General features: G+C 36.7%; 1 pseudogene; it reads left to right on the forward strand.

Moving 5' to 3' along the window:
* The first annotated feature begins 9,326 nt into the window (after positions 1-9,326).
* LOC109436355 (E3 ubiquitin-protein ligase makorin-1) lies at positions 9,327-10,584 on the forward strand (annotated as a pseudogene).
* The last annotated feature ends 11,184 nt before the right edge of the window (positions 10,585-21,768 follow it).

Raw genomic sequence — 21,768 nt, forward strand, 5'->3', positions numbered from 1 at the left:
GGGCCACCTTGTGGCATTTATTGATGTACACACAAAGAAGTAGCATTGTTTTCTCCACGGTCTGTGAATCTCATACATCATACCAGAAAACTGATTCAAACCAATCACCCTTGCCTGCAAGCGGCCGGAACCGAAAGTCCCAGGATGTCTTAGTATTTGTTTATGTACCTCCCCAAGGGACAAAACCTTCATGCTGAAACTTACTGATATGAATAGATGGAAAACTGATGTTAGCACATCATTGAATCTCTTCCCAAGCAGGTTGTGGGAAGGAATATAGCCACAGAGTCAGAAGCTCTCCTTAGCCGGGGAAGGTGGAGGTCTATGCCTACCTCTGTCAACCCCATAAGTTCTCCTGATGGCCCCTATGCGACTGTGCCTGTCTTAGGTTGTTCCTTCTTTGAGGAATATTACCCATCATTGACTAACCAGCCATCCTTTGGGGCCAAACAGGGAGACATAAAGTGTAAACACAAAGGTGAAGCAAAGTCCTTGAAAGGATCAGTCTCACAGACTCTTCTTTCTTTAGGGGTAGGTACGAGGGGACAGACGGTTAGGCTGCTGCGTGGCAACAATGTACTTCTGATTTTACATTTGAAGTAGCAGATAACTTTCCTAAAGTTAATGATTCATGTTTGCTCTGGTTCTTACAATTTAACAGGCTGGCATTAAGACACCTTTTTACATATTCCAGAAGGCGGTCATATAGCTCAGGTTTGTGATTTCTCTTACTGGAGATGGCTCTTGTAAATACATCTGGGAGCATAAACAAGAGCTGGCGGCATAGGGGGTAGGTGTGGGCTTAACATCTGGGGCTTTGGGGCTGCCCATGGGCTGGTAGGGGATCACTGAGTGGGGCACTTCCAGAGGTCTTCATTGCACGTTCTGCTGAAATTCCAAAACAGACAACAGGAAACATGTGCTTTCAATGACATTTGATATTTTTGTCTGCCTCCTTCCTTTTCCTCCCCCTCCTCACAGTCATAAACGTCCTTCCTCAGAAATCCATGTGCTTTTGGAGAGAAACAGGTCCCTCCGGCTGGAACCCATAGAAAATGCCAGCCAGGAAATCACTTAACACTTTTGCTTTACACATCCTCCATGGAAAAGGATAATATTTTTCACCTCTTCTGTCAGAGAAGTTGCCTTTGATGCTGCCAAAAGCCCAGCACCCTTGAAGTGTTGCACTGAACAGGGGTGCTGCTTTGGCAAGTTTCTGCGTCCTCTGCTTCCAAACTAACCCCTATCTCACTACAATGGCATGCTGGAGTCTACCATGAGGGAGGTTGTACCTCCATAAATTCTCTATCAACCCTGGGTATTAGCCCTATTTTGCACCCTTGAGGTTTCCTTTTTCCTGATTATGGCAAGTGGTGGTGGGGCAGGCTCACTGACTCCCTTGTATCTGCAGCCCCCACTAAGTTTCTATCTGCCAAGTTTTGGATGCACAGGTTGGTAGAACCCTCCAAGGTAGCCTGGTGTAATCTGCAGGTGCACTTATGTTTGGCTGTTGTGCCCAATACGTTGTAAATCAAAGGACAGGGGGAAAAAAAGGAATGATTTACTTAGCCATAATGCTGATATCAATCTCTACCTATTGGCACATTTAAAACATAAGAGTGGTAATTAGAATGCAGAAAGGAAAAAGTGGGGTGACTCAAATGGTCAGTTATCTAAGTTACCCAGGAATATCTAAAAGGAGAACTTCATAGGTGGGGGTGACCTGGTTCCTTATATATTGTTTTGGTAGAGGCCATGTCATACTGTTGGAAATATGTTAAGAAATGGATGCCTCAGCAATCAAAAGCTTAATGTCAGGTACTTACATCACACACACACACACACACACACACACACACACACACAAAAAAAAAAAATCCACTCAACAAACCCCAAACAAAACTTAATGCTATGTACCAACACTATATAATTTTTATCTTTTCCCCTCAATAGGCAAGCCCCTCCCCCCACCTGTCACTTGTTTCAATAATTTCTCTTTTTTATTTTTTATTTTATGCAATTTAAATATAGGCTCAGTGTAGGGTTTTGTTTTTGTTTTTGTTTTTTGACAATTATCCTGCTTGATTCTGTAAGCTTCCTGGATCTTTGCATCGGTCCGTACAATTAATTCTGGGAAATTCTCCATCACTATTGCTTCAAATATTTCTCTTGTTGCTTTCTCTCTTCTTCTGGTACTTTCATTACACATATGACATACCTTTTAGAGTTATCCCACAGTTCTTGGATAGTCTGTTCTGTTTGTTTGTTTGTTCATTCGTTTTACTTTTTCCTCTTTGCTTTTCAGATTTTTAAAGTTTTATAGACATATCCTCAAGTTTATTGATTCTGTTCTTAGTTGTGTCCAGTCTATTAACGAGTATGTCAAAGGAATCCTTCAGTACTTTTATAGTGTTTTTTGTTTCTACCATTTCTTTTTTATTCTTTCTTAGAATTTCCACTTCTCTGCTTACATTATTCATCAGTTTTTGCACATTGTCTACTTTTAAAATTAGTATCATTAATATATTAATTATATTTTTTAAAATCTCTAGACTGATAATTTTAATATCCTTCCTATATCTGAGTCTGTTTGTGATACTCGTATTATCTATTCAAACTGTACTTTTTTGCTTTGCAGTATGCCTTATAATTTTTATTGAAAAGTGGGTAGCATGTGGTGAGGAAAAGGAACTCCAGTAAATAGTCTTTTAATGATGTGTTTGTAAGGTTTTTGAGGAGAGAAAGTGTTCTAAAGTCCCATGATTAGGTCTCATTTTGATGACAGGCTGTTCCCTTAGGCTGTGGCTTTTACTAGTACTTTTCAGAGACCCCACCCCCCACTCCCAGCCCCCTTTGGAAGGAACCAAATGACTAGAGGAAACTGAGATTTATTATTTCCCTTTTCCCATCTGTAAAGCTAAAGTGGGTGGGAGTTGGGTATTTCTCTTCCCCCAGGTGAGTTGTGCTTTGATAAGCCCCAGTAGGTTAAGTTCTGTTAAAATAGCTTAATTTAGATCAGGCCTTGTTAAGAAAAAATAATTCTCTGGGCATTTGGGGCATTTTTCCAAATGGGTATTCCTACTACCTCTAAAATCAAGTAGTGTTTTTTCTTCCATCTTCTTTTTGAGAACCTGGTCAGGCTCCTGGAGTTAAAACTCATTAAAGGGATTTCCCCCCCAAATACTAAATCCTCCTGGTGTTTTTAATTTGTCCATACTTAGCCTCTAGAAATTAATCAATTACAGTTTAGGTTTTCTTTTCTCCTACTGGTTCATCAGGAGGTTGCTACTCATGGGATTCTGCTCTGGTAAGTTGTGATTTTCGGTATCCGCCTATATTTCCAATCTTTGGGGCAGCAATTTGCCCTATGACCTCAATTCTCTGATGGATCTAAGTAGAGTTACTGATTTTCAATTTTCAAGTTTTTTACTGATTAAAATGAAGTGACAACTTCCAATCTCCTTATATGTTGGACTGGAAACCAGAACTATCATGTCCACAAGTTTAACTTGGATTAAATTGACATATTTCTTGAAAGACAGAAACAACCAAAATTCACACAAGGAGGGATAGATAATCTTAATAGACTTATATCTATTAAATAAATTAAATAATTAATAGCTTTCTGAAAATGAAATCACCAGACCCAAATAGTTTCATTGGTGAGTTTTACCAAAACCGTACAGAAGAAATGATATTAATTTTCTATGTTCTCTTCCAGAATATAAAATCAAAAGGAATACTTCCTAGTTTATTCTACTAGGTCAGCATTACTTCTATGTAAAAACCGCTTAAAGACATTATAAGAGGAAAAGAGTTATAGGCTAATATCTCTCATGAACACATATATTCTCCAAAAATCCTAGCAAATTATATTCAACAATGTTTAAAAATAAATATACACTATGACAAAGTAGAATTGATTCCAGATATGCAAGGCTGGTTCAAAATTTGAAAATTATGTTAGGTAATGCACCACATCAACAGACCAAAGAAGAAAAACCATATGGTCTCAATTAATGCAGAAAAATAATTTGACAAAATTTACCCTGCAGAGGTTTTTTTTGTGTGTTTTTTTTTAATGAAAAAAAATCCCAGAGGTATTTTTTTGTTTGTTTGTTTTTTCATTTGTTTTTTAATGATAAAATCTCTCAGCAAACTACAAATAGAGAAGGTCTTCCTCAATGAGACAAAGAACAGCTGCTAAAGACCTACAACCAACATCCTACTAAATGGTTAGAAAGTAGATGCTTCCCTTCCTAACATCAAGTACAAAAGGATGATTCTATTAATTTTATGATATATTTGTTATGCATCTTATGATGAATTCACTCTTACTCAACATCACATTGTAAGTCCTAGCTGATATAACAAGACAAGAAAAAAGGGTATGCAGTTTAGAATGGAAGAAATAATACTCTATTTGCTCACAAATGACATGATTCTCTACATAGAAAATTTCAAAGAATCCACAGATAGTGCTGGAACTCATAAGTGATTATAACAATGTCATGTGATATAAACTTATTATACAAAAGTCCATTTTTTTCCCTATATGTGCCAGTAATGAAGAACTAGAATTTGTAATTGAAAACACATCACTATTTATAATAGCACCAAAATTTGTAATAAATACTTTGATAAAATTTTAACAGAATATATACATGATCTAGATATGGAAAGCCAAAAAACTCTGATGACAGAAATCAAAGACAGTCTAAACACATGGACAGATAAGGCAGGACTGTGTACTGAAAGACTCAATTTTGTTAAGATGTAAAGTCTCCACATCTTCATGTATAGATTCAATGAAATCCTAACCAAAACCCAGCAAGTTGTGTTATGGAGATCAACGAACTTATACAAAAATTTATGTGGAAAGACTAATGACCCCAAATAGCCAACATGATATCAAAAAAGAACAAAGCTGGAAGACTGGCATTACCTGACTTGAACTCTTACTATAAAGCTATAGTAATCCAGAGAGCATGGGACTAGCAAAATAATATACATATAGATCAATGGAATAGAATAGAGAGCCCCAAATAAAACCATGCAGATAGCTATTTATTCTTGGAAGAAGTAGAAAAAGACATACAATGGAGAAAAGATAGTCTTTTAAACACATGGTACAGGAACAATTGGACATCCACATACAAAATAATACAATAATTTACAGACAAAATTTATACCTTTTGCAATAATTAACTTAATAAAGATCAGAGACTTAAGTGCAAAGCACAATATTGTGAAGTTATAGAATAAAAAAAAAGAGAAAATCTATGTAACCTTGAGTTTGGCAATAAACTTTTAGATACAACTCCAAAAGTGGGATCTGTGAAAAAAAAAATATTGCTAGACTGATAAATACTGAACAGTAGAAAGAAAGAAATGATAGTGATGGATTGAGAGAAAATATATGGAACCACAAAAGACCCCAAAAAGCCAAATAAATGTTGAGAATGAAGAACAAAGTTGCAGGTATCATGATACCTGATATTAAACTATACCACAAGACTATTGCAACAAAACAGCATGGTACTGTCATAAAAACAGATACATAGATCAATGGAAAGAATAGAGAGCCCCAAAATAAAACCACACCCATATGGTCAATTAATCTAGAAAAATAAGGCAACAATATACAATAGAGTAAGAAAGCCTCTTCAACAAATGGTGTCAGGAAACTGCACAGGTTCATGAAAAAAATGAAACTGGACTATTTTTTTCCATGATATACAAAAATAAACTCAAAATGGATTAGACTTAAATGTTAGAGGTGAAAGCATAAAACTACTAGAAGAAAACATAGGCAATAAACTCTTTGACATTGGTCTTAGCAATATATATATATATATATATATATATATATATATATATATATATATATATATATGTTATATCTCAGAATCTCAGACAACAAAAGCAAAAATAAACAAATGGGATTTTATCAAACTTAAAAAAGCATATAACAACAAAGAAAACCATCAACAAAACCAAAAGGCAACCTACTGAATGACAGAAGAAATTTGCAAATGATACATAAAATAAATTCATACAGTTCAAAATAAACAAAAAATGCAAACAAACAATCTGATTTAAAAATGGCCAGAGGACCTGAATAGACACATCTTCAAAGAAGACATACAGATGGCCAACATATACATAGAAAAAGAGGCTCAACATCAAAAGTCATTAGGGGAATGCAAATCAAAACCACAATGAGATATCACCTCACAATGTTCAGAATGGCTATCACCAATAAATCAACAAACAAGAACTGTTGATGAGGATGTGGAGAAAAAGGAACCCTTGTGCACTGTTGGTGGGATTGCAGATTGGTGCAGCCGCTATGGAAATCAGTATGGTGGTATCTCAAGAAACTGGAAATGGAACTATCTTATGACCCACAAATTCCACTCTTAGGTAACTATCCAGAGAAATCCAAAATGCTAATTCAAAAAAATATATGCACAACTATGTTTATTTCAGCATTATTCACAATAGCCAAGACATGGAAACAACCAAAATGCCAATCGGTAGATGACTAGATAAAGAAACTGTGGTACATTTATACAATAGAGTATTAATCGGCCATAAAGAAGAATCTTACCATTTGTGACAACATGGATGGATCTAGAGGGTATTATGCTCAGTGAAATAAGTCATACATAGAAGGATATATACCACATGATTTTACTTATATGTGAGATTTAAAATACAAAATAAATGAATAAACAAAACAGAAACAAAGTCATTAATACAGAGTAAACAATGTTTACCAGATGGGAGATGTGTTGTTGGGGGAGATGAATAAAAAAGGTAAAAGAGATTAAGAAGTACAACTTGCCAGCTATTAAAATGGTCATGGAGATATATAGTACAGCCTAGGGAATATAGTCAATAACATCGTGATAACTATGTATGGTGCCAGATGGGTATTAAATTTATCAGGGTGATCACTTCATAAGGTATATAAATGTCACTATGTGTACACCTGAAACTAATATAATATTTTATGTCAACTATAACTGAAAAATAAATTAAAACAAAACAAAAAATACATATACCGTGTTTTCCCGAAAATAAGACCAAGCCAGACAATCAGCTCTAATGCGTCTTTTGGAGCAAAAATTAATATAAGACCCGGTCTTATTTTACTATAATATAAGACCAAGTCTATATAATGTAATGTAATATAATATAATATAATATAATATAATATAATATAATATAATATAATACCTGGTCTTATATTAATTTTTGCTCCAAAAGAGGCATTAGAGCTGATTGTCTGGCTAGGTTTATTTTCAGGGAAACACGGTAAGTACCTGGGAATTTTTGCTTTTCTTTTTCTTTTTTTGTAATATTACATATATTTTATTGTACTCTTTTCCCACCAAATTGTTTTTATTTTAAAAAATGTTAAACCTATGGGTAAAAAGATAAGAACATCAAATTTAAATTCTATACCTTTCAAAAAATTAAATAAAGCATATTCAAAAACTGAAAGTACAACAATAAGAAACTACTCAATTAAAACATGGGCAAAATATCTGATGGATACTTTCATTAATGAAGATACACAGATGAGAAATAAGCATATGATAAAAAATATTCATCATCAGTTCTTTTGAGGAAATTTCAAATTAAACAAAAAATGAGATACTATTACACATACTTGAATGGTTAAAATTCCCCATACTGACAGTACCACATCCTGGCAAAAATGTGGAGAAAGAGAAATGCTCATTCATTGCTCAAGGGGATACAAAATGGTACAACCACATTGAAAAATAGGTTGGCAGTCTTTTACAAGGCTAAACATAGTCTTACCGTATGATCCAGCAATTGCACTCCTTGGTATTTTTTCAACTGATTTGAAAGCTTATGCTCACACTAAAACTTGCATGGTGATGTTTATAGCAGCTTTATTCATAATCACCAAACACTAGAATCTACCAAGAAGTTCTTTAATAAGTGAATGGTTAAACAGGTATATCCATATATTATTATTCAGTAATTATAAAAATAAGCTATCAAGCCATTTAAAGACATGGAGGAAACTTAAATGTATATTGCTAAATGAAAGAAGTCAGTATGAAAAGGCTACATATTGTATGATTGCAATTCTATGACATTCTGGAAAAGGCAAAACTTTAAAGCCATTAAAATGACCTGTGGTTGCGAGGTGTTTAGGGGGTTGTAGGAGGGTTGAATCGGTAAAGCATAGTGGACTTTTAGTGTAGGGAAATTATTATGTATGATACTATAATGGTAGAAACAAGAAATGCATTGTTGAAAGCCCACAGAACTTTACAGAACAGAGTGACTCTTAATATATGCCAATAAAAAACAACAACAACAACAAAAAAAACATCTATGAGGTCAGGGGATCCCAGCAAGTTCTACAGTGGCAAAAACAATATAGCTATATTACAAATATATTAAAGAATTTCACGGAATTAAATGTGGGGGGTATTCTCACCTATGCAACTTTGTAAATGAGTGGCATCTGTAAGAATAAAGGTAAATAAACTGCACAGAAGTATGGCACTGTAATTAATAAAGCTGCTTTCCAGTGAGGTAGTTTAACAATTCTGATACTGCTCTGCTTGTACAGTGGAATGGAATAATTATACAAATGGATGGCAGATGATTGGAGCCAGGTTTCTCACTGTTGGAACGGAAATTTTCAGGTAAGCAAGGAAGGTAAGGAAGAAACTAGAGTAACCAAGGTGGTAATGGATTAGTGTCAGAGAAATCTGCGTGAAAGTATATTAAGGTTAACACAGATACTGATGAATAGGTATAGAAATAATTACAGAAGTGTGTGCTACATAGGCTAGTATATATACATATATTTCGTAGTTCTGTCCACTGAGAAAATACAGAATTAAAGAAATAATGAAACTCCAGGAAAATGAGCATACTTAGCATATAGTTCTTGGTTTCTGAAACCATACTTCATAAATAACCAGGGCTTCTTGGAGAAATGACTGAATTTAGAATGGGAATAGAGAATACAGAAGATGAGCTTGCAGAAAATATAAAAGTGCATTAAACATTTTCAAAAGGATGCAAAGATGGGGATATTTCAAAGGGCCACAGGAAGCAAATGAAAAGGCTCCCAAAGGCTTAAACAGGAAATATATATATATATATATATATATATATATATATATATATATAGTATTGGATTATGACACAAAGTAAAAATAACAATGAGTCTATACTGATATAAATGATCAAATAAATAAATAAATAGAAATGGAGGCGATCCACATCCTCTGGCCTCTGTCCAAGATAAGCCTTGTATGTATTTCATGCATTGGGTTTGTAAGGAAGGTGGTAACTGTTGCTACTCACATGACCTCTCTGACAGTCCATACAGTGTAGTGTGCAAGTATTTTCAGTGAAGGTAATATATTTACGAAGACCGCTGCAGATATGAGCACAGCAAGCCATTGAAACCGGAAGAAGCGACTGCAGCAGATCCAACTACAAAGGTGTCCTTTGCTGCTTTCTCAAGTCTTATCCACAGTTGGACCGATTGTTGAAATGAATACCGGCGAGGCCAAGTCAAGAAATTCAAACTTTGCAACTGTAGGAGCAGGTTCAGAAGACTGGGTGAATGCCATTGAGTTTGTTCCTGGCCAGCCCAACTGTGGCAGGACTTCCCATTCCTGCACTGAAGCACCCTTGTAGGGCTCAGTGATCAAGGAAGACTCTGAGAAGGAGAAACGTGCAGTGGAAACAAAGCAGCAGCTTTGCCCGAACGCCGTGGTGGGAGAGTGCCAATATGGGGAGAACTAGAACTGTGTGTATCTCCACGGAGACTTCTGTGAGATGTGTGGGCTGCAAGTCCTCCACCCAGTAGATGGGACCCAGAGATCACAGCATATAAAATCTTGCATTGAGGCCCATGAGGACATGGAGCTGTCGTTTGCTGTCCAGTGCAGCAAAGACATGGTGTGTGGCATCTGCAGGGAGGTGGTCTACGAGAAAGCCAACACTAGCAAGCGCCGCTTTGGCATCCTGTCCAACTGCAGCCAAACCTACTGTCTCAAGTGTATTCGCAAGTAGAGGAGTGCTAAGCAATTTGAGAGCAAGATCATAAAGTCCTGCCCCAAATGTCGGATCACATCTATCTTTGTCATTCCATGTGAGTACTGGGTGTAAGAGAAAGAAGAGATGCAGAAACTCATTCAGAAATACAAGGAGGCCATGAGCAACAAGACATGCAGGTATTTTGATGAAGGACATGGGAGCTGTCCATTTGGAGGGAACTGTTTTTACAGGCATGCCTATTCCGATGGCCACAGAGAGGGACCACAGAGACAGAAAGTGGGAACATCAAGCAGATACCAGACCCAACAAAGCAACCACTTCTGGGAGCTCATTGAGAAAAGACAGAACAGCAACCCCTTTGATAGCAACGAAGAAGAGGTGGCCACCTTTGAGTTGGGCGAGATGTTGCTTATGCTTTTGCCTGCAGGTGGGAAGCGCAACATGACAGACTCTGCAGACGAGTGGGACTTGTTTCATGATGAGCTGGAAGATTTTTATGACTTGGATCTATAGCAGCTTTGCGTGGTGTGGGAATTGGTCTGCTGAGACTCAGACAGGAGCTGTGCCCTGTGGTGGGGTGGCAGAGCTGGTGTTTCTCTCCTAGGCAGGCCTGTCAACTCCAGGTACTGTCGGAATAACTTTTACCCAGGGCCTGTCTTCTCAACAATCCCTCACCTTTCTCCACAGAGTGAGTTGTTTTTTTTTCTGCTTAAAAAAGTTACAAAAATAAATCTTAAAGCTATTTTTTTTTTTTTTGTAACATGAACTTAACTGTCAGACAGTTAGTATAAGTTTGTTGCGTCATCTGTTTTCAACCCTATTCACATAGCTCTTAGGGTAGTGTTTATGGACTTTTCACACTCATTTTGAGGTTCCCAGGCTCACAAATAACAGCACCGGCCCTGCTTTGAGGTTCAAGGAGAGGTGTGATGGGTGAAGGATCTGAACTGTGGCAAGCAGCCTTCTGCTACAGGAACTTGAGGTTTCTGGTGAAATCTGCACATCTGTATTTTTATCTCTGTTCTCTAGCCCGTAACCCCCACTCTGTGCTCTTGTTCTGTCATTTTGGCCTCTTGTTTAATTAATTGCACACTAGTAATACTACTGGGTAACCAGATGTGAATGTGCTGAGATTTTTACTGTCTTTAGTGTGATAGGAATATTGTGAAAGAACACACATAAAAGATAGAGTGGCATAAAATAAATGCAGAGTTGGAAGTTGACACACAGGGCTGATAGACGTGGCTTGTGTGACTGTGAGTGTGTGATAAGCTCATTTCTGCCTAGGCAAGGCATTCTTAGCCTTAGTGGAAAACCTTGGTTTAGTCACTTCAGCCTAGTGTGGCAAATAGATCTTACAGGACAAAGCAGCATGTTGGTAGCTGTTAATAAAGCAGTGCTACTGCTGTCTGTCTACATAAATAGAAAAATGGGCTTAACCATAGGGGTTAAAACTATCTGCTTAACCCATATATTAACACAAACTGGGTCTTGGACACACAGTTGTATTTAATGTTTAATGATCTCCTAGCCTTCCCAGTCCAGGAACTTTCTGACAAAACTTCATCCTCCTTTGAGGGGTTTTGTTGTTGGGTTTTTGTGTTTGTTTTTGTGGGTGTTTGCCTCATCCCATCCCTGAGCTTTGCAGGTAGACAGATATGATTCAGAATTATGTTCTAAGGTGTTTCTTGTAGTGGGGTCTTTGGTTTGCCATAATAGGTCACGCTTTCCCACTAAAGGGGGGGGGGTAATCCACGAGACAAGTTGTTAGAAGGATTCCTTGATCAGAAATTTTTAGCTGTGTGTTTTGTTACTCTTTTTTCTGAAAATAACTTGGAGATGCTCCTGAGTTGTCCATCTACTGCTTTGATTCTTTGGATCCCACCCAGTGTTTCACTTTAAGAGAAAACAATTAATTGTTACAGAAGTCTGTGCATTTTACAGCTACCCTTTTGTAAAAAGCACTTTTCCCAAATAAAACAAAAATAAATAAATAAATAAATGGAAAAAAGAAATCTACCATGAAGTGTTCCAAATAATTTAGATGGGGATGTCACCCTAAATGAGGGAAAGTGTAATTTCCCACCTTTAGTGTGCTCGTTGTGCAGACTGACTTTCTTTCAAACTGTATAGTATAGAGAGAGGGATAAAAAAGAGTTTCTTTACTGTGTAGAAACCTGACAACCATTACTTTGGTCAAATGATCAAGATTAACATCTTTAGCAATAAGACAAATTGATAATATGCGACCTTAGTAACAATGTGATAAAAGTTACACTTTACCTCTAGGGTCTTCTTCCTAATGACTCATAATCATTTTCTTATCATAAAGAAAACATAAGATAAATTTCAATAGTGGGACATACTACCTGATATCAGAACTTCTCAAAATTGTCAATGTTATCAAAAGCAAGGAAAGTCTGAGAAAATTTTAAAGCCAAGAAGAAACTGAAGCGCTATAACAACTAAATGGAACATCGTATTCTGGATGGAATACAGGATCAGAAAAAAAGTACATTAGGTTTAAAACCAAGTAAATCTAAAAATAAAATATGAATTTTACTTAATAATAAAGTATCAAAATTGGTTTCTTAACTGTAACAAATCATACTCATGTAAGAACTTAATAAAGGTGGAAACTGGATGTGGGATGTATTGGAACTCTCTGTACTATCCTCTTAGTTTTTCTGTAAGCCTAAAGCTGTTGTAAAACATAAATGGCATTAGAAATTAAGGTAATATTAAAATGTTCTTAGAAAATTAAAAATTGAGCGAATGTATTCCCTGAAGACCACCATAAAGCAAATGGTAAATAGTGTTCTTCAGGCAGAAGAAAAATGATCTCAGATGTTAAGTAAGTAATAAAGCAAGATACCAAGAAAAAGTGAATGTGGGGATAATCTTAACATTAACAGTATGAAACAATCCTAATAGCAATATCATTTGGGGTTCTCATATCTATATCTGTATCTGTGTTTGTATGTATACATACCACATAATTAAAATAAATAACAGAAACATTAAGTAAAAATGAAGGCGATAAAGGTAATTTAAAGTGTTCCAAATCATTTATATTTTCCAGGAACAAATTAATCACCAATATATATTACATTTTAGTAAATTAAGAATGCATGCTAAATCTCTAGGAGTAATTACAAGGTCTGACAATTAATTTAGTGAACTCATCCTAGAAAAAGTGCTACATACCTCATTGCTGAATATCATTACGGTCACCTTCTAAGTACTCCCCTTGGGAAGCTATGCACTGATCCTAGGGCCTAGTCCACTCTTCAAAGCAATTTTGGAACTTTTTCTGGAATGGCCATCAGAGCTGTTATCGTATTACCCTTGATGTCCTAAATGTCATCAAAATGTCTTCCTTTCAATAGTTCTTTTATCTTGGGGTAAAGAAAGAAGTCACTGGGGGCGAGAACAGGTGAGCAGGGAGGGTGTTCCAATATAGTTATTTGTTTACTGGCTAAAAATTCCCTCACAGACAGTGTCGTGTGAGCTGGTACTTTGTCGTGATGTAAGAGCCATGAATTGTTGGTAAAAAGTTCCGGTCGTTTTTGTCTAACTTTTTCATGCATCCTTTTCAGCGCTTCCAAATAGTAAACTTGGTTAACAGTTTATCCAGCTGATATGAATTGATAATGAATAACCCCTCTGATATCAAAAAAGGTTAGCAACATCGTTTTGACTCTTGATTTGGATTGACAGAACTTGCATTGCTCACTTGTATGCTTTGTTTCAGGGTTATATTGGTACACCCATGTTTTATCACCAGTGATAACGTGGTCCAAAACATCATCTTGCCTCTTCAAAAGGTCTTGACAAACTTCGACTCTCCTTTGATTTTGTTCATTGATAAGTTCCTTCAGAACCATTTTTGCACACACCTTTCTCATGCCAAGATTTTCAGTTAAGGTTTTTCGAACCGTTTCTCTATCGATGTTTACTTGGTCTGTTATGCTTCTCACAGCCGATGATTTTGACACACAATTTGACAAATTTTTGCAATGCTGTTGTCGGTTCTGCTTATTACTGGCTGCCCTGACCTCTCTTCATCAGTTATGCATTCTCTCCCCTCAGAAAAACATTTAATCCATTTGTACACTGCCGTTTTCTTCATGGCATTATCCCCATAAACTTGGACTAACATGTCCCTGATTTCATTTCCACTCTTGCCAAGTTTAACAAGAAATTTAATGTTTGTTCGGTGCTCTAATTCAAGCTCAGACATTCTTTTGACAGCACACAAAAACACGCAACAATAATAATGAACGTCATTCCGCAAGATACCGCCACAGGTCGACATGAACACAGCTGTGAGACACTGATATACTAAGGTTATAAAATTTTACTGAGTTGACTGTACAGTGCTGCCAATATAAGCGCACTGTGGCAAGTTCACGAACTTAATTGTCAGACCTCATATTAAAAGAATAGCAAACAGCAACCACTTAATAGTAAAAATTGTATAAATAAGAAACTTATGGAGAGGAATATAAAATAAAATATATTTAGTAAGATACATTCTCTACAGATAAAGAAAGTGAAGAAGAATTAAATGAAAACAATGTGAAAAAATGGCAAGTAAATAGGAAGATGATACATTAAATTTTGCTTGTGTCAATAACTACATTAAATGCTTTAATTGAAAGATAAAATTTATCACACTGTGATAGACTGCAGTAACATCCCCATTTGTCCACTCATCACTGTATCCAAGTCCTTTGCTCTATGACATTGCACTTCCTTCAATTAAATTTTGAGATAAATTTCCCTAGTCTTTGACTTGATTTCTCCATTAAATGAGGCAGAAGTTACAGTTTTCTAATTCAGATTCCAGGGACTAAGAGGTGCTGTGTTTTCTCTTTTGCTTTTGTTGTCAGTATGAGAAAAACATGCACAGGCTAGACTATTTCTCCCAGGAAAATGTAGGGACACGTATGCAGTAAAACCATCATAGCCAACAGATCCCCACTTTGCCCAGCCTAGGTTAGTTTTCCCCACCCAACCCACAGATCTGTGGCCTAAATAAATGCCTATTGTTGTATGCCACATAGACTTTAGGGCTGTTTTTTACACAGCATTACTGTGGCAATAGTTAATACTGAAATTGATCCTTATAAATGGAGTGCCAACATATGAACTTAAAATAAGTGAGTCTGACTTTTGAAATAAGTACTGGGTTATGAGGAAACTTTTGCAGAAGACTGCTAAAATGAAGATGAAAATGTTAGGTATGATGAAAAACTATTGATCTATATGTAATTATGAAACGTTCAGGAAAATTGTTGCCTGAGATAATTTAGAAGATTGAAAATATACCTAATACTATTTTGGATTTAAGCAAGATGTGCTCCAGGGAGCATATTGAAGACATAAACTGCCTTCTTTTAGTTGCATATAGCATACTTCAATATGAATATTAGCTCAGTTTGAAAGCAGCATTTATAGAGAATAGAAACAAAAAACAATTTATTTCTACTCTGTTTATTCTGCCAAACATTTTAAACCTAAAATCTTTGGTTGTAGGCTAATTTCAGGCAGTGTACTTATCCTCAATGTATAAACTAAAGCAAGTTTGCAGCAATACCACACTGTTAAGACATCTGAAAAAAATAAATTATTATCTAGTAGTCCCTTTAAGCTGCAAAATTGTTTTCCTGGGGAGCTTAAGTCACAGATCCACACAAGTGTGAAATGTCCAAAGTAGCAGTAATTAAAAATATAGAGAAGCATGTCTCTAGATAACCAAGAAGGTGACATCTGGCACATGTCGCTGCCTGGAATCAAAAGCATAGAAAACCTACATTTTTTCCCCAGAATGCTCTATTAATAGAAGTGTTACCATTTGGGCATAAATGGACTCTAATTAAGTATAAAATTACCTCTGAGTCAAGAATTGGTCTGGTAGAAAGCAGACTGAGAAAGTTGCTCAGGCATACAAAAAAAAGTGCATATCCTATTTCCCTCTTCAGAAGTGACCACGTATGATGGAAAATGAAGGACTTTACAGATGACAGAGCCAAGAACCATGGAGGAAAATCAATTAGAATACAAGACCCACTTCTAGGGAGCAGAACCAGGGTCCAACCAAAGGATACTTCCTAGTTCCAGAAAAAAAGGATCTGGTAAAATTTGCCCTATAGAATTTTATTTCCTTTTGCATGGGAATACTTACTGAAATTTACTTACCTTTGTTCCATCATGGTGTTTTGGCATATGTATGGGAGGGGGGGTGTAGCATATTTTCCCATGGATATTTTTGGCCAATTTTATGAACTATTATAGGTTGCATTAATATCTCCAATTACTGTTTCTCTTTGTATCCATGCTTATTTGACACATGGCCTTATTGTTTTTCACACATACACAAACACACACACACACACACACACAATCATCACTGTAGATCTAAATATATCAACAAGACGTGAAAATGTACATGTTAAAGAGTACACCCAGAAAAACATTTATGAATACTTGCTTATGTTCTTCTACCTCTGCCATTGCCATGAGAAGATTGGGCTTGGCTAGATCAATGGCCCCAGGAAGAAGAGGAACAAAACATGGATTAGAGCCATCCTACAAAATCAACTCATTCCAAGCCCTAGATCAATGAATCTCAGCTAGAACTCAGATATATGAACAAGTTCTGTCAATATAATTACTAACCACTTAACTCTGCACCTACACGAATTAAACTAAACCACGGCTAACCTGAAAATGTGTAAATGTTTATTGTATGCCACTGAGATGAGTTGTATATTAAAAGCATAACCTTGACAATTGCAAAATGATACACATTAGAAAAAGGCAACTACCATATTATACCATGTATAATGTGCACTTTTTTGCCCAAATTTGTGAGGGTAAAATAAGGACGTGCCTTATACGTGGGCAGTACTATTAATAATTCTGTACCTATATAAATGTTTTAAATTCTTTTATTTATGCTTATGAGTTAAAAGTGTAACTCTAGAAATCAATAACAATATCCGTATGCAAAATAATACACTGGAATATGATAATTGGTTTTGTAGAACTTAGGACGAACTTGCAATTGTGAAGGGTTCTTGGTCTTCTGTGATGCGTAAGTATCATAAATTTGTTACTGGTATATAAAATTTCTTGTACCTTGTATCTGTTCTTGTGCTTTGCAATTATTTGTTACATAATATGTTAAAAAATAAATGCTAAAATTCCTTTATAATACAAAAAAACAAGTACCTAAATGTAAACAAATAAAAATTTGAATTAAAAAATTAAAGTTAAAGATTTTTCCCCTGAAAGTTTGGGCCAAAAACTTAGGTGCACATTATACCTGGGAGCACATTATACACAGCAAAATATGGTATATGCTTCTTATAAGAGACTTACGAAATGTAGAAATGCAGAAAGGTTGAAAACCTACACTAAGGGAACACTAACCAAAAGAAAGCTGAGAATATAATAATAAAAGGTAAATTAGATCTTAAGACAAAAGATTACTAATGATAATTAGAGATATTTTGCAATGATAAAATATTAAATAAATTAGGAATATATAAAATTATTAATTTATAGATTCAAAACAAATTAAACAATGGACAAAAAATAAAAACTAGAACTAGAGAAAAGTCCATAAATATAATAGGATATGAATGAAAGAACAAATATATAAAATATCAATAAGGAGATATATATATATATATATATATATATATATATATATATATGACAGCTTGATTAATGAGACCTATTGTATAACTGAATTACAAACTTGTGACGGGCCAGCCTCCACGAGTCGATCAGTACCTGAATGGGGGAGTGGGAATGAATAAAAGACACACACAAATGTTAATGCGGCCGGTCTTCAGTCATGCTGAAGCCCTGAGTTTATTATCTCTAACCAATATATACAGTTTGAGTACGTGCAGTTAAACGAAGAAGATATGCATTATCTCAGCGAAAGTAAATCTTTTACTTTGACATAGAAGATACAAGGTCACTGAAACTCACAAAAGTAAATATCTCAAGGAGACAGAACCTACCAATTGTCCAGAAAGCCCTTAGTCTTCTGTGTCTGGGAACTGGCCGTTTCCACCACATTCCTCAGCAGCCGTTAGGCGCCTCTCAGATAAGTCAGAGACAATGTTATGGGGGCAGAAACCGAGCCAGTCTAAAAGGTTCAGGGTTACAAGAAACCATGGCTCCCCACACAAACTTCAAATTAAACATTAATTTTAAGTATCCAAAATATTGACCAAATTTGACCATATTCAGGAATATATGAGTTTTAAAAACTTTATATAAATATTGAAATAATACAGAATATGTTCTCTAATCAAAGTGCAATGTGATTGTTAAAACAGAAATCAACAACAGAAATTAAATGGACTATCTCAAAATATTTGGCAATTAAGCAGTGCACTAAAAAGCTTAATTATCAGAATAAACAAATAAAAATTAGAACACATTGATTTTTGGTCAAGATAGCTGCGCTGCCTCCTCTCATGACCACATCAATATTATAACTAAACTATACAACAACCACCACTGAGCACAACCTGAAGTCTAGCTGAACTGAAGTCCTACAACTAAGGACATATGAAAGAAGCCACTTCGAGACTGGTAGGAGGAACAGAGACATGGAACAAGCTGGTCTCACACTTGCATGTGGCAGTTGAAAATCAGGAGGGAGGTATCAGTTGTGGAAGTTACCTCATGGAGGAGCAAGGGGTCCCATCCCCCACACTGGGTTTCCCAGCCTAGCAGTGATGGTGAGAGAAGTTGCCATAACTTCTGCTGTGAAAACCAGTGAAAATTGTGGCTAGCTGAGATGAAGGGTGGCTGTAGTTTCAAGCATTATTCTTAAAAGGCCCACGTATGAACTTACTTACTGACGGACTAACTTGCTCTGAGCTCCATTGTTGGTACAGCAGCTCAAAAGGGGCCAGGAGCATATGGGAAAAAACTGAGCTGTCTGGTTTTAGAGCAAAGGCTAGAGGGGCAGGTTTCTGCTGGACACAGGAGCTAGTGGAAGCTGTTGTAACTTTGTTGAGTCCTCCTCTTTCCCGGCGTGTAGACACAGGCAGCCACCATATCTAACTTTCCATCAACCTGACTAACACCGTTCATCCTCCCAGCCCTGGTGATTACTGAGACCCCACCACACCCAACTTTTTGGTAAACCCAAGCTGCTTCCTGCAGCATTTCCATACAAAAGGTCTGTCTTGGTTCATGCTCCAGATTTTCCTAAAATCTCTCAAAGGTTCACAAAATCCAAACAAGCAATATCTGGCTTCAGCATGCCCTGTACCACTGGCTGAGCAGCCCAAAGCCTGGTACTAGCAACAGCCAGCATACTTCTCAGATTGGCCTCTCGAGGAGCCTCCAAGCCCAGCACAAGTGTCAGTAATCTGCAGATTGCTTTGTGGCTCACACTAGATGGCCCTGGGCAGGGCACAGGCTGCAACCAAACCTGGTCTACAGCAGAGCCTCTCTCAGGAGGCCCTGGGGATGACACACCTGGTGGTCAGCTTCAACTGAGACCTGGCCGCATTCAAGGACACACACAAAGGGCAGACTGGGGAAGCACCAGAGACCTACTAAAGTGAATCCTTCTCTGTAGGGTCAGCCCTTGCAGCACAGCTCGTCCACTGTAGTCATGGCCAGTCCTCCCAAAAAATCAGCCTGAGGGGCAGTCCCTCCCATTGATGTGCAAACAGCAACCAAGGCTCAACTACAAGAGGAGGGCACACACAATACACACAATGGACACACCTAGAGCACCCAGCTCTATTGACCAGGGAGACTGCACCAATGGGTCTCGCAGAACACCTACTGCATAAGGCCACTCTATGAAGACTGAGAGGCATAGAAGCCCTACCTAATACATAAAATAAACATAGGGAGCACAGTCAAAAAGGGCAAACATATCCTAAATAAAAGAACAGAACAAAGCTCCAGAAAAAGAACTAAACCAAATGGAGATACACAGTCTACGAGATGCAGAGTTCCAAACACTGTTTCTGAGGATGCTCAATGATCTCTGAGAGGACTTCAACAAAGATATTTTAAAAACAAACAAAATATAAAAGTGGAAATTGAAAACAAGTAAAAGAACCAGTCAGAAATAAAGAATACAATAACTGAAATGAAGAACGCATTAGAGGGAATCAACCATAGATAAGGTGAAGTAGAGGATTGAATCAGCAATTTAGAAGATAAGGTAGCAGAAAATACCCAATCAGAACAGCAAAAAGAAAAAAGAGTTTAAAAAATAAATGAGGGTAGTTTAAAGGGCTTCTGGGACATGATCAAGTGTACAAACATTCGCATCATAGGGGTATCAGAAGGAGAAGAGCGAGAGCAAGGATTTGAAAACTTATTTGAAGAAATAATAATGCAAACTTCCCTAATGTGATGAAGGGAATAGACATAAAAGCCCAGGAAGCAGAGACTCAAAGAAGATAAACCGAAAGAGGCCCACACCAAAACACATCAAAATTGAAATGCCAAAGGTTAAAGACAAACAGGGAATCTTAAAAGCAGCAAAAGAAAAGTAGTTTTTACCTACCAGGGAACTCCCATAAGACTGTCAGTTGATTTCTCAACAGAAACTTTGTAGGCCAGAAGGGATTGGCAAGAAATGTTCAATGTGATGAAAAGTGAGGACCTACAACCAAGATTACTCTACCCAGCAAAGCTATCATTTAGAGTCAAAGGACAGATAAAGAGCTGCCCAGTTGAGAAAAAGCTAAAGGAGTTTATCACCACCAAACAAGTATTACAAGGACTCTTAGAAGGAGTTCTTTAAGATGAAAAAAAAAAAATGTAATAAAATGGCAATAACTAAATATCTATGAACAATTACTTTAAATGTAAATGGATTAAAGGTTCCAATCAAAAGATAGGGTGGCTGAATGGATTAGAAAACAAGACCCTTACATATGCAGCCTATAGACTCACTTCAGATCAAAAGGCACAGACAGACTGAAAGTAAAGGGATGGGAAAAAGATATTTCATGAAAATGGAAACAAACAAAAAGCTGGAGTAGCAATATTTATACTAGACAAAACAGGCTTTATAACAAAGGCTATAACAAGAGACAAAGAAAGGCCCAGTGATCCCACTTCTAAGTATTTATCCAAAGAAACCCAAAATGCTACTTCAGGGAATGAGTAAATCCATAGCTTCATTGCAGCACTATTTGTAATGGCCAAGATGTGGAGGAAACCTGGGTGTCGATGGGTGAATGGATAAAGAGTAGGTGGTACATATATATGATGGAATATTGCTCGGCCATGGATGGGAATGGGTGCTTGTTATCTGCGGTGGCATGGATGGAATTGGAGGGTATTGTGCAGACAGAGAAAGACAGATGCAACAAGATTTCACTTATATGAAGAATCTGAACAACAAAATAAAGAAACAAACAAAACAGAATCACTCATAGACACAGAGAACATTTTGATGGTTGCCAGATAGGAGGTGGGATGCCAGTGAGTGAAACAGGGGAAGTGATTAAGAAGTACAAATTTGTTGTTACACCATAATCATAGGGATATAGGGTATAGCATAAGGAATATACTCAATCATATTGTAATAACTATGTGTGCTATCAGATGGGCACTAGATTTATTGAGGTGATAGATGGGCAGGAGAATGGGGCAGAGTGAAAAAGGTGAAGGAATTAAGAAGAA

Source organism: Rhinolophus sinicus, chromosome X, assembly GCF_036562045.2.
Source record: "Rhinolophus sinicus isolate RSC01 chromosome X, ASM3656204v1, whole genome shotgun sequence".
NCBI classification, from domain to species: Eukaryota; Metazoa; Chordata; class Mammalia; order Chiroptera; family Rhinolophidae; genus Rhinolophus; species Rhinolophus sinicus.